This window comes from Natator depressus, chromosome 17 (assembly GCF_965152275.1).
Source record: "Natator depressus isolate rNatDep1 chromosome 17, rNatDep2.hap1, whole genome shotgun sequence".
In the NCBI taxonomy this organism is placed as follows: domain Eukaryota; kingdom Metazoa; phylum Chordata; order Testudines; family Cheloniidae; genus Natator; species Natator depressus.
This window is the reverse complement of record NC_134250.1, coordinates 4503734-4517200: the sequence shown is the minus strand read 5'-3', so window position 1 is coordinate 4517200 and position 13467 is coordinate 4503734. Positions and strand designations below refer to the sequence as shown.

Genomic DNA, 13467 nt, shown 5'->3' with positions numbered 1-13467 from the left:
GCAATCAAACCAGATAACCATTGTGCCCTCACATCTCCAGAGCAATCCCTCCTGCACGTCAGCAGGGCACAGCACGTGCCACAGCTCAGCTGCTTCAATGTAACTCACAGCCCTGTGCGATACTACTGCATCCTAGCACCGGCTGTCATTTGGGTTACACTTAGAACCAGATACGAGCACGCAGCTACCCTAACTCCTCACGTGTCACGCTGGTTCTGAGAAGTTTCAAATGTAGCTAGGAGGCTGCGGTGCTGGTGCCCTTTGGAAGTTACACGCTTGGAGTAACCCACACTGCCAAGATCTGTAAAACCTAATAACAAGAAGGCTTTACAGACCTCTACTTCCATGCACGATTAACTCCATAAACCAAGCACTCACCTAATTAACTCTACAGGCCTGACTCAGAACCGCAGCACTTCCACAGGAAACAAGATCCTGGTCTTAACGGCAAAACAAGCTGAGGCAGCATGGGCCAGACAAATGTACACCAGACTGGGGGCCTGTGTTTATTTCTGCTTCTGCCACTGGACTGCCGGGCAACCTTGGTTAAGTTACTGCCTTGCTCTGTACCTCTGTTTCCCCACCTGTAAAACAGAGATAATGATACTCACCTTCCTCTGCACATTGCTTTGAGATCTATGGATGGTAAGCACTAAATATGAAGAACAGTATATGATTGTTCTGGCTCCTCCATCCCTTGTATGGAAGCTGTGCAACATGAACAAGAATTATTTTATTTTAAATGCAGTTTTACAAATACTTCCACAAAGAAGGGGGGATGGGAATCCAGAGTCAAAATGTACAGCTAGAGCTGGCTCAAAAATTTGCCAGCCACCATGGTCTGAACACCAAGAGCCGGTTTGTACAACTGGCCCCAACTGTACACTGAACACAGTAGAGATATTAAATGAACCTGACACAGCATGATAAAAGCAGGCCTCTTTGCCATCACTCATCTCCGAGCTAGCAGCTTTGCAAAGAACTCCCAACCCCAGGCTGTGAAAACAAACCCACAGTGCCAGGAAACCGTACTATGTCTCGGTTCCCTCAGATCTGCTGCGTCGGTAGAGGCGGTGCATTTATATAGGCAATACCCAAGTGGGTGGCCAAGCATATCAGGCTGAAGATAAGTGGCACAGGAGGTGCACAGAGGAAATTCCGACAATCATCATCTGCTAGCTTACACGACACTTCATTCCTGGTCAGAGATATTTTCCCACTAGGACATTCAAGAGGGTTTTAAATCAAAGGATCTGCGTTGTGCAGGGCACCACCTAAGAAATACACAGAGCCCATGGGTTTGGGGTCACAAGAGCTGAGCTTGACCTTCAGCTCTGAGTTGAGATGGGTCCAGACTGCAGAGATCAGATGCAAACTTCCCTAAACTTTGGACAAGTTTGGATCTGGGAGAGGAGAGGGGCGCATGTGGGTTGGTTTGCCCCACTGCAGTTACTGGTCAGCTATGACGTTTGGGTCTACAGCAAACAGAATCATAGAATATCAGGGTTGGAAGGGACCTCAGGAGGTCATCTAGTCCAACCCCCTGCTCAAAGCAGGACCAATCCCCAATTAAATCATCCCACCCAGGGCTTTGTCAGGCCTGACCTTAAAAACTTCTAAGGAAGGAGATTCTACCACCTCCCTAGGTAACGTGCAAATACATGCAAAGTTCAGAGGATCTTTGAATCCAGGGGCTGAGTTGGGTCCAGCTCTAGTTCCAAGCTCAAAATGAACCCAAGAACATCAAACAAAACTGAGCTAAATGCACTGGGATTTGCCAGACCCAGGTGAGTTGGATGGAAAAAGGTTGGTACCACTCCACACTGAAGACTGGATTTGACAACCCAGCATCCTCTGTCCCAGCTGGAGGATAAAGGGCTGCAGTGCAGCACCTGGGACACATCACATATCATGAGCGGGTTCAATTCTAGCATGTCCCTTTACCAGAGCTGCCACAGGGAGCCACCTGGATCACCCATTGCTAGGTGGGTGGGATTCTATTTTCATTATCAAATGATTTACTACTGGACTTCCACACACAGAGAAGTACCAAGAATTCCAAGGTATCTAGTCCCCTATTGATACCCAGATTATCTGAACATTAATGGAGCCTGGATTGTTCTTTAGTAATCTAACTGCTCAGAACCAAATGCCTAAAATGGATTCAATCTGATGATGCGAGGCGCCACCTAACAGACACACAATTCATGCTACTCTCTGGCTACACGGCATTGGTGTTCGTTTTTCCACATGATCCCTGCAGCGTCTGTTACCCTGGGGCTGATTCACACTTCAAAATAAAGAGTTTCACATGTCCAACCGGAAGCAGAAACGCCCCTGATGTCAAATGGAGCCCAGGGTCACTCTCTTTGAGAGTGTCAGGGGTTTCACTCTCTACAGCATGCCAACAGGGTCAAAGCCATTGATTGATGTCCTCATACTGAGCATGACTTTCCAAGGAGAGGGGCAAAATCACACACAAGGATCTCATCGGAGCCAAGGAGCAATGAGCTCCACTGGGAAAGCAGTAGACACGTCCGTACAGCTTTTCTGTTAGTACCAACAAGGTCACGCTGTAAAGAACATTCCATTAGCCAAACAGAAGGGTCCTTACAGGACATCCCTGGGGTTCAAGGAGAAGGAGAGGTGCTGCGATGTTCCACCCTACCCAGGACTTGTCCCTACTAAGCTCACCTCTCAGACTTTGGCCCTGCTTCACTGTGGCCAGGTGTATTCGTGCTAAGTAAATCATTCACAAATGCATCACGCTCTGCTCTTCCCAGTCACATGTCCGGTGAACAGGCTTCTCTGGGGAAGGCTCAGGAGATGCCAATTAGCCTATAAACTTCCAGTTAGATACCTGTCCCTGTTTTGATATGTTAATGAATCCAAGGGGCCCTTGGGTTGTGGGAGATCAGCAGAACCCACTGACCAGGCTGCAGACTAGCTTCGAGTTTCTGAGAAAGAGTTGGACCAGTGCAGGAGTGTGCACAATAGGCTGGCCTTGTCCAGAAATCTGCTGGCTGGGAGCGCTCACGGGGTCTTTATTTCACCTGGAGCCTTGTCTAAACCAGGAAGAGCACGTCCATTACTGACAGCAGGCCCGCATGAACCAGCACCTAGTAGTTTAACTTCAAGCCCAGCCAAGGATGAACCATCTCCAGCACCTTTCAGAACCCTAGGGTTTGTAATTAGACCTCACAACACCACTTGGCTGTTAGGTCTTTGATGAGACATGGGCAATCTGGGGAATGAATTACTGATTTGGATTATTTCTACTCTACATGAGAACCTTGGGGCTCCCTTGGTGATCTTTCAAACATGCACTAAACCAACAGATCCATCAGCTACCCTGAGACCCCAGCAACAACGTTTAATTCTCACACACATGGCTACACATCACCCATCACCCACCTCTTTATGGTCAAGAGCTTTGCAGCATGCGCTGATGGAGAAACCTGGGCTATCCTGGACTAAAGTCTGTGGCTGAGTGCAGTGCAAGCTATTGCTCCACACATTTAAAAGCTGCCCATCACTACAGTTTCTGGGAACCCTTAGCAAGGCTCCACTGGCTCTAAGGCTATCTCTACACTTCACTGTAAACCTGGGTCTGTGGGACCCAGGCTTGTGGACTCAGGGTATGTCTAGGCTGCAATAAAAGTCCCACAGCACAGTTGCGGCTGGCCTAGGTTAGCTGACTCAGTCTCGCGGGGCTCAGGCTGTGGGGCTATAAAATTGGAGAGTAGATGTTTGGGATCAGGATGGAGCCCAGGCTTTAAGACCCACCCCTCTCGCGGGGAGATTTTTATTGCAGTGCAGATGTACCCCCAGTGTTTCCAACCCCATGTTTGAGCATCCACACTGCATCATAAATCTGGGTTTACAATTGCTAGACCTGGGTCTCACAGCCATACTGCCCTATGCAGACCTTCTGATTTGGGTCTGTGGCTTGAGTTGCATCCACACTGCAAAATGACACGGCTTGGACCTGAGTAACCACAAGACTCAGGCTCTGACCCAGGCCCCCACAGGGTCCTAGAACCTGGATACTTGCTGACCCGACTCAGACCAATTTGTGTGTGGACAGAAGTGGGCCTTAGACCCGAGTCAGAGTTCGGGCTTAGTGTGCAGTGCAGATGTGCCCTAAATGGCTCCTCCATGATACACACTCATCCATACAGTGTCAAAACGGCTCAGAATGACTGGGTACAAGAGCCCTGGGGAACATGCCACATTCGCCAACATTCAGATTACTTGTGCCATTTTTGACCCCTTACTTATTATTTTTCATGCAGTTGTTCCAAATCCTCTCATTTGTGTTCAGTTAATTTAATTAAGCTAAGATCCATCTAAGCAGCCAGAAAACAAGCTCAGCCTGATGCAATTCACCTTGCAGCATTACTGGAACATTTTCAGTAATGTTTTAATTAGTCACAGGTCTTGGTCACTTGAGCATCATGCTGTATACTGCAGCCCCCCTTAAGTAACCAGCGGGGAACACATCAGACTCCAAAACCAAGTAAGAGTCCTCTGAATTTTAGAAAGTCAGCATGCTCTGCCCCCATGCAAAGCGTGTCAGCTGAATGGGACCAGGAATGGAAACAAGTATCTCTCAAAGACACAAAAGGGTTGCATGAAATACTGCTGGGGGCAGAGGATGAATTCATACGGAAAGGAGTTGAAGCTTTATATAGCAAATATACAAACCCATTAATGGGGATCAGCCATCACACCTGGCCTACTTTAAATTAATTCTGAATAAGCTATGGAGGAAAATAGCTGTAGGACTGATGAAGTGATCACAGCCAAGTTGATCACAGGCTGATCTGCTTTTCGGGTCCTGTTTCTTCCTTTTGGAACTGAGGACTATTTGTTTCTTTAACACAAGGATCTGGAAATCTCACTACAGGCCAGTTCCACACTTGGTGATCATTACGCCCAAACTGCCAAGTTCACCTAGACACGGTAAAAGAGCTTTGCTAAGTAACCAATCTGCTTGGCTTTGGTGTGACTCGCAGTTTACAAGCCTAGAGCATGTGATGTGAATGGTAAAAGTCTAATTAATAAACATTTAAACTCCAGGAGTCCAAGGCAGAAGTCAAAAATGTGCATGCAACTGCAGTTGCTATGACCGCGCATGCAGATGAGGTGTTTGCACACAGTGAAACAAATAATTAAATTGTTCTTTGGGCCTGCAAATATCCAATTCGTGTTCAACCATGATAGCTGTCAGTGCAAATTAACTACACACATTTTACATGGGATCTTAGCCTCCCAGGCCAGATCCACAACTAGTGTAAATCATCATTGCTCCATTATGGAGCAACGACAGCCTACGACAGCTGAGGGACCTGCCTGGCTGAGTTTTGGAAGTCAGGACCTTACAGTGTAATGTACATGCAGCGGGCTCTGCTTCTGCTCTAGGATTTCCCTACTATGCTCTCACTGAAATGCTATACTATGAGCAGCCCTGAGGATGGAGGGAAGTGGACAGCCTAAGATAACTAGTTAGTTTTAAACATTCAAAGTCTGTAGCTGATATTGAAATTCCCAGCTTTGGCTAGAGCTTTTCATTCGACAATAGGTAACATGACCTTTCAAGCTCCGGTCGCCTGCTTTGGTGAACTACAGAGCCAAGAAATTCTACTCTTCATGTCAAGAGAAGCTGGCAGAAGAAGCCTGGATGATGCCGCTGATCAAGGACCCAATCCTGTAAGTCATGCTCCTGGGAGAAGATCTTACTCACACAGGCAACTTCAACAAAGCCACTCTAGTGGCTGCAGGCTCCAGGCCTGAGCCATATGAACACACACAAAACAACATATACAAGATCCATCAGAAGTTCCATTTTTCCTTCTTTCAGGGGTCGATCCTACGTCTCCAGTTCAGCAAGAAGACTTGAGCACGAGACCCAATGGAGTTAATGACGCGTTTAAAGTTAAGAACATGCTCAAGGGCTCTGCTGGATCAGGTCCAGAGTGCTCAGCTCCCTGCAGCACCAAGCTCTGCTGCACTGCTTTGGATTTTATTGTTGGTGACAGATCTTTGCTTCTTTACATTTTGAACAAATATGGGACAAAGAATAATAAATCACTCGGGAAAATCCGTGGAGCAACATGGAAGTTGTGAGCAGCTCCAGACTTCTCCCTCTGCTACTGCATTTCCTACCACACACTTTGCAGACCATCTCTGCTTGTTTTGCTCCATTACAAACTCTCACGCTCACATGGGAGGCATGGCCAAGGGATCAAAACCCACCAGGAAATGAGCTACTCCAGTGTGCAGCTCTATCCCACTGTCAGCAGGGCTTTGAAAGCGTCCGTGCTATTTCACTGTGCACAGCAGTATGCTTCCCATTAACAGTAGCACTAGTAACAGGGCTACACTGTGTGGTTTTCTGTGTAGAAGAACATGCTCAGATATTCAGGGGAGCCAACAGGAAACAACAGGCCTTTCGGGAGAGCCCACGGGGAAACAACAAAGAGCAAAGCAGGCTGTTTGGATTTCTAACTAAAATCTTCTTTCTGCACACACAAGTAAAGAGTGGCCAACTCAGAATGAGAAGACCCACGGTGAGACTCACCATGCCCACCGAGATGGTCACACGGCTCCTTAGCTGCCAGCTCCCGCAGGCAGGGACAGCGTCCTCATCTGTCGGAGGAGGCAGCTGTTGTGTACTCCCGGGCAACATGAGGTGCATTCTAGACAACTTGCATTACTCAGCCCTTAAATAAATATGTGGCAGCAATCAGTGAACTGTACAGCTGGAGCTAAACAAAGGCCTGGATTTGCAGCTACGGTGGAGCTGGACTACGGATACTAATCAGGAGTCATTAAGGTCTTGTCTACATACAGCAGTTGTACCGCCTTAACTATACCAGGTTTCAGAGTAACAGCCGTGTTAGTCTGTATTGGCTAAAAGAAAAGGAGTACTTGTGGCACCTTAGAGACTAACCAATTTATTTGAGCATAAGCTTTCGTGAGCTACAGCTCACTTCATCGGATGCAGTGAGCTGTAGCTCACGAAAGCTTATGCTCAAATAAACTGGCTAGTCTCTAAGGTGCCACAAGTACTCCTTTTCTTTTAACTATACCAGTACAGTGAAACCAGTACAAACCCCTCCTCCCCAACCCCAAGCATAGGCGCAAGTGCACTGCTATCAAGGTGCTGATCTCAAAGCTAGTAAAGGAATCGCTTTACCCCGCTAAAGCACCTTTACACTGGTATAACCGCATCTGCACTGGTATAATGATATCCATTAAAAAAAACCCCACCCCACTCCTCACTGAAATGGTTATACTGGTACAAGAACTGCGTGTCGAGCAGAAAGCGGAGGGGCATTTCTCTCCAGTGCTCGGCACGGGGAGACCCTCCCTCCCTCGGAGGGAACCCCCTCTCCTCTGATGATTTCATTCATCAGAAGGCAGGCAGTCACACCTGACAATTCTCTAAGAGGCACTGATGGGACCAAAATTACTCTCCCCCTCACCCCCATGGTCTAATGGCCCACTGTACCCAGTACTGACTGACCGGATCCTATGTATTCTGTTGGTCTCGTCAGCCCTTTATTAGCAGTCCCTGCATCCCATTACTTTGCAGCTCTGTGTCGTCCCGCCAATCACCCAAGGCCAGCCAGCAACCACGCAGGGTAAAAGGTCCAAGCACACAGCTGAAGATTTAATACGCTGCAGCCCAGGTTTCCAGGTGACCAGAAAAAACACACACAGCACAGACATTTTCGATTGGTCATTTTAAAGATTTTTCCATAACATCAGATACTGATATTAACGAATCAACCACGAACAGAAGGCAGTGGTCAAACAAACACGCAAGGCAAGAGACCGCTCCGATACAGAGAGCGAGTGAGCTGGCTTGGTTTACGTACACTCTGCTTTAATGGGGAGAAGGTTACAGAGAGAAAGAAAGACCCCCCCTTTGTCTGTCTTGTCTATTTCAACGCTAAGCTCTTTAGGGCAGGGACCGTCTCTTATTACCTGTGTACACAGCACCTAGCACAGTGGGGCCCTGATCTTAGTTGGGATCCCATGGCACCACTGTAATACAACAACAGAATGAAACGAAAGCAAAAACCACCCTTTAATAACATTAAGTTACTATAACAGCCAATCATTTTTTAACTGTGCCCCCTACATACTTGCGGATAAAACTTGACAGAGAGCACTCTGTCCTTCTGACAACACATCAAGAAGACCCATGCTAAAATCCAGTCGAGAGTTGGACTCCTCTCCAAGACTGCTGGCCACTCACGGGGCACCAGCACACAACTCTATGGACATCTACCAATGCCCTAATTCCTGCACCTGCTAAATGCCTTGCGGCAGCATAGGACCCAGCCATCAATGTGGCAAGCTGGACTCAGTGACGGACTCCGCCCTTCGTATCATCACCGGTGCGACCTGAACAATGCCAGCCTCCAACCTTTCGGTCCCAGCGGGCATTGCTCCCCAGGCGATTAGGTGTGAAGCCAGGGCCCTGGCTGCATTCCTGCATGCAGGCAACCATCAGTACAGCTTACTTCATGATTTCATCTTAAGGCCACATAAAAAAATGAGGGCTACAGTCAAGACGCCCCTTTTCTGAAATAGCTAAGACCCTCAGACAGTACGTCAGAGATGACCGTTCTATGGAACAGCAGCAACAGGTGGCACAGGACTATACTTTGGATCCATAGTATAATTTTTGGCAGGCAGACAATGCAGATCTATCCCCCTGCTCGCACACAGCCCCAGCTACCTTCTCCCTGCACCCTAAGCTACCCCCTGCTCACACACAGCCCCTAGCTGCACCCTGCCCCCACACAGCCCCTAGCTAAACCCTCCCTACATCCTGGGCAGTTTTCAAACTTTTTGAGCTGAACCCCCACCACACACAACCCAGACAGACTGGGTGGTCTGCTGAGGTGATTCAGGGGGTGGAGGTGGCGCTGCCTTCCTGGACACTGCTGTGAAGAGCTGGTCCAAAACGCACTGGCCCCTGCCCCCCCCCGAAAATAGAAGTCAAACTATCTCTATGCCCGAGGGCCCACCACCGGGCCTGGGTCCTGAGTCCCCGCCCACCATTGGACCCTGGAGTTTTTACAGCATGTTGAGGGGGGCCTCAGAAAGAAAAAGGTTGAGAAGCCCTGATCTAGAAGTTAAATAAAGCATGAGGAGTCAGGATGACCTGTAAGTTCTAGTTCCAGCTCTGGGAGATCTAGATTTTAAAGCAGGGGACTGCTACTCAGGACTCCTGGGTTCTATTTCCAACTCAGTTGCTGCCGTCCTGCATGACTCTGCACAGGTCATTTTTGTATCTCTGTCAAATAGCCACTTGTAGGCTGTGAGAACTCAGTTACATTTGTAAAATACTTGGAAATCCTTGGATAACAAGAAAAAAATATTTCAACCAGCAAATTAGCCACTGAACAACAGAGGGCCCCATTCTAAAAAACAGAATTCTTCCCATGCAGGAGCAGTTGGAGTTTTCAAAGTGCAGTTACTACACAGATGAAAGCACAGGGGAGATTTGCCTCCTGTCCTGGATTGTTGGCAACAGAGTAAAAGAATATTTGGATCCTACTGATGCTATAAAAGGCCTGGCCTACAGCTTTTGCACGTCAATAGGAGCCCTTGTTTGTGTGAAGGGCTGTAAACCAGGTAAAGTTTCATGCCCAAAGTACGTGTACATGACAGGCCAATATTAACTCAGCTGGTCTGTTTCACAGGTCTGCAAAAGCTGAGAATGGTTCCTTTTATACTATCTATTTCTGTTGCTTTGTCTCCACTCCCTAGCAGGTCATTGCAATACACACACTTCGCTTTACAATTCAAAAGTGCCAGACAAACATGAATTAGTGCTCAGAAGGGTGCAGTGACTTGCCCAAGGTCACACAGGGAGTCAGTGGCACCAGAGAACTCAGAAGGAACTGCTATAACACAAATAATAACGGGAGACAATTAATTCTCCCCAATTTACACTGATCATCGACCAAAGGACAAACTGGGAACTTTCTACAAAGCGTGAGGGTCAGAACTGGTGAATGCTGCTATAAGCCACAGTCATTCTGAACTTCCATTCCCCTTCCTAATGTGATCCATCCCTTCTAAGCTAATTGCTTTATAGCACATAAACAGCCCTTTTACAAAAATGTTACTCTGATCCTTTCAGCTGTCAGCCAGTCAGTTTTTACTCTTCCCGAGAACTGTGTTTTGTTTTTTTTTTCATAAAGAGATAGATAGTTCAGTCGCTAACCTGAAAGAAACTCATCCTGCCCACCGGAAAATGTAATAACACCAAAACAATTTTTAAAAAAGCAATTAGGTTTCCTGGCCAACAAATCTCCCTTTTCACCACCTGAAAAAACCAACTCTCCACTCTGATCCACTGTTTTCGTTACATGTGTTTCAGTTCCAGCTATCGCAGTCTTCATGTTCCCCTCCATAATCTGGATTGGTCTCTAGTGGCATTTTAAACATTTCATAGGGTGATTTTCTATGGGCTCATTTTGATAACACTAAGTCCAGCTCCCACACTTTTGCAGTACAGAAGTCAGACCTATTTTGGTTTGAATTGGACCCTTAGGAGAAATCCAAAAGTGACTTCTCTGCATGGGTGTATCTAAAGCTGAGAAGTACATTGACTTCCTGCATTAAGAAAGGGTGAAATTCTGCCCATTGGATCACACTTTGGCCCACTGCATTGCGATGCTCAGTAAACACACTAATACATCAGATCACAACAACGCAACATCACCACCACAATTCAATACCAGGACATCAACTGGGATGCCATTTAGCAAGCATCCAGTTCTGCAAGGCTGCATTTCACTGCCCTACCAACCGTCGTCTACTGGACAGATACAAGAACTGCTCAAATGTGTCATATGCCCTGTACTGTGAGCAGAGATTCTCTTGGATCTCATTTGTTCAGAACCCTTGTTTTTAGAGCAGTAAGACCTGCAGCTCCTGTGAAGGACCAAATGGTCATAGCAACAACCATGAAGTCTGATTTGGCTACTACAATATATTAAAGGGCTGATCCCCATCCCATTAAAGCCACTGGGAATTTTGCCACTGACTTCAGCTACCACAGGAACCCTAATGCAGCAAATCTAACTAAGGCAATGAGAGACTGTGCTGTTGTTGCCGAGTAATTGGAATGGTTTTTCCTTACTGGTCGCAGAAATACTACTATACTTAGATCTCAGCAAACATCACCATCCACGCACCAGTTTACATTAAATATTCTACACACTTACTCTGAAACTTGCTTAAAATAGTTGGGCCTTCGCCCAAGTCACTGATTCGATGGACTAATAAAACATCCACACACACATACATGGTCTCTGTGAGGAGTCACTTTTCAAAGCCAAATTGTACTTCCACTCTGCTGTGGATGAAGGGCCTGCAATTTTTTCTCCCTAGCAGCAACAATTCTAGTGGGCAGAAAAACTACTAATTTTACAAACGATCAGGATATGGGAATTAATCACAAACCTCCACAGTCAGAGGTGCCGGCCTGTTGCATTCATCAGATTTCATACTGAACTGTAGGTCGTCATGACAACCCTATTTCAAAGAGGACAAGTACATTGCTACCTTTACTTCATTTTACATTAATAATGCAGGCAGCTAAGATTAAAGGAGACAGTGGGAACAGTTAAGCAAATTTAAGGCTTGATCTAGTAATGCTTACTCCCATTAGTCCTCCAGCTGATTTGAGTGATTCTACTCATGAGAGCAAGGTTTAAGGAATGGGCCTTTATCTTAAATTGTAGTATTTTAAAATCTTATATTATTAAAAACGTTTATGCCTCCATGTAAAATATACACAACCTGAATATTTATTACATACACATATACCGATAAGCATATTACAAATAGTACTGATAGATTAGTTACAGTGAAATTACCCTTATATTGATAAAGGAGTGGACCAGTATTAAGGATCCATAATTCCATATTGGCACTGCTCCAGAACAGAAGATTAGAATGAGTTTACAATAAAACTTGGATTTACTGGGATTTGATTCATAACACCTTGGTAAATTTTAACACTCTTTGTTAAATGCATTCACTTAAACCCTGCAAACTCTCTTATAGAACCAACTTTATTTTTCTATCACTGGTATTTTTTTTATTTTCATATTTCATTTTGATTAATATAATCAACATCCATTTATAGAAATGTTAGTTTGTCTTTTAGCTAAACAACCCAACACTCAATGAATACATGGAAAACATGGGATGAGCAGCTGGTTAATTAATCTGGGTTTTACACTGTATCTGCCAGACCATCTTCATATCTGTCTTGGATACCGAGTGATCAAAAAAATATTACAGCAGTGCATTCTTTCTGTACTCAGCAACATTTTATAGATCTACCCTGGGAAATGAGTATTCAAGAGGACCCATACATGCTGAAACCCTCCGAGGATTAAGGAACATTTATTATCTGTATTATTGCAGTGCATAGAGGCCCACTGAGATCGAGCCCCACTGGGCAGGGTGCTGTATATACTCATACTAAGAGACATTGCCTGCATCAAAAAGCTTACAGTTTAAACAGGCAAGGAAGATTCAGAGTGAGCGGGAGGGAAACAGAGGTACAGAGAGAAGAAAGGACTTGTCCAAGGTCACCCAGCAATTCAGTGGCAGAGCCTCTCACAGTTTACAATCAAAGGACCTGATTCTGAATGATTCCAGCATCCAGGCTGAAGCCGATCACTGCACCTGCATGAAGCCCTACTGAATGGAACAGGGCCTGAAGTACACAAGACAGACAACAGATGGGGGAAAGGGGTACCATTATTCCCATTTACAAGCAGAAATTCAACAGAAGTATCAAAGGCAGCATGGGAACTGAGCCCATTTCTCCAGAGTCAAAATCCACTACCTTACTCATGAGTCAATCCTATGACATTTACATTTATTATGAGACTGATGAAACCGCAGGCAGAGTACATAAGAACACAAGAATGGCCACACTGGGTCAGACCAAAGGTCCATCTAGCCCAGTATCCTGTCTTCCAACAGTGGCCAATGCCAGGTGCCCCAGAGGGAATGAACAGAACAGGTAACCATCAAGTGATCCCTTTCCCTGTTGCTCATTCCCAGCTTCTGGCAAAGAGAGGCTAGGGATACTACCCCTGCCCATCCTGGCTAACAGCCATTCATGGACCTATCCTCCATGAATTTATCTAACTCTTTTTTTGAACCCTGTTATAGTTTTGGCCTTCACAACATCCTCAGGCAGAGCTCCACAGGTTCACTGTGTGAAGAAATACTTTCTTTTGTTTGTTTTAAACCTGGTGCCTATTAATTTCATTTGGTGACCCCTAGTTCTTGTGTTATGAGAAATAGTAAATAACACTTCCTTATTTACTTTCTCCACACCAGTCATGATTTTACAGACCTCAAACACATCCCCCCTTAATATCGTCTCTTTTCCAAGCTGAAAAGTCCGTT

At 45.9% G+C, this 13467-nt stretch overlaps 1 protein-coding gene across 4 annotated transcripts in view; it reads right to left on the bottom strand.

Moving 5' to 3' along the window:
• The window catches only part of RPH3AL (rabphilin 3A like (without C2 domains)), a 96385-nt gene that overhangs the window by 78766 nt on the left and 4152 nt on the right, over window positions 1-13467 (bottom strand). For 2 of the 4 annotated variants that reach the window (XM_074974554.1, XM_074974550.1), the window contains exon 1: window positions 6584-6763. The exons of the other annotated variants lie outside the window; for them this stretch is intronic. The gene's annotated coding sequence lies outside the window, so the exon portion shown is untranslated. Of the gene's footprint in view, window positions 1-6583; window positions 6764-13467 lie in introns of those variants that run through there. 4 annotated transcript variants of the gene reach the window in all.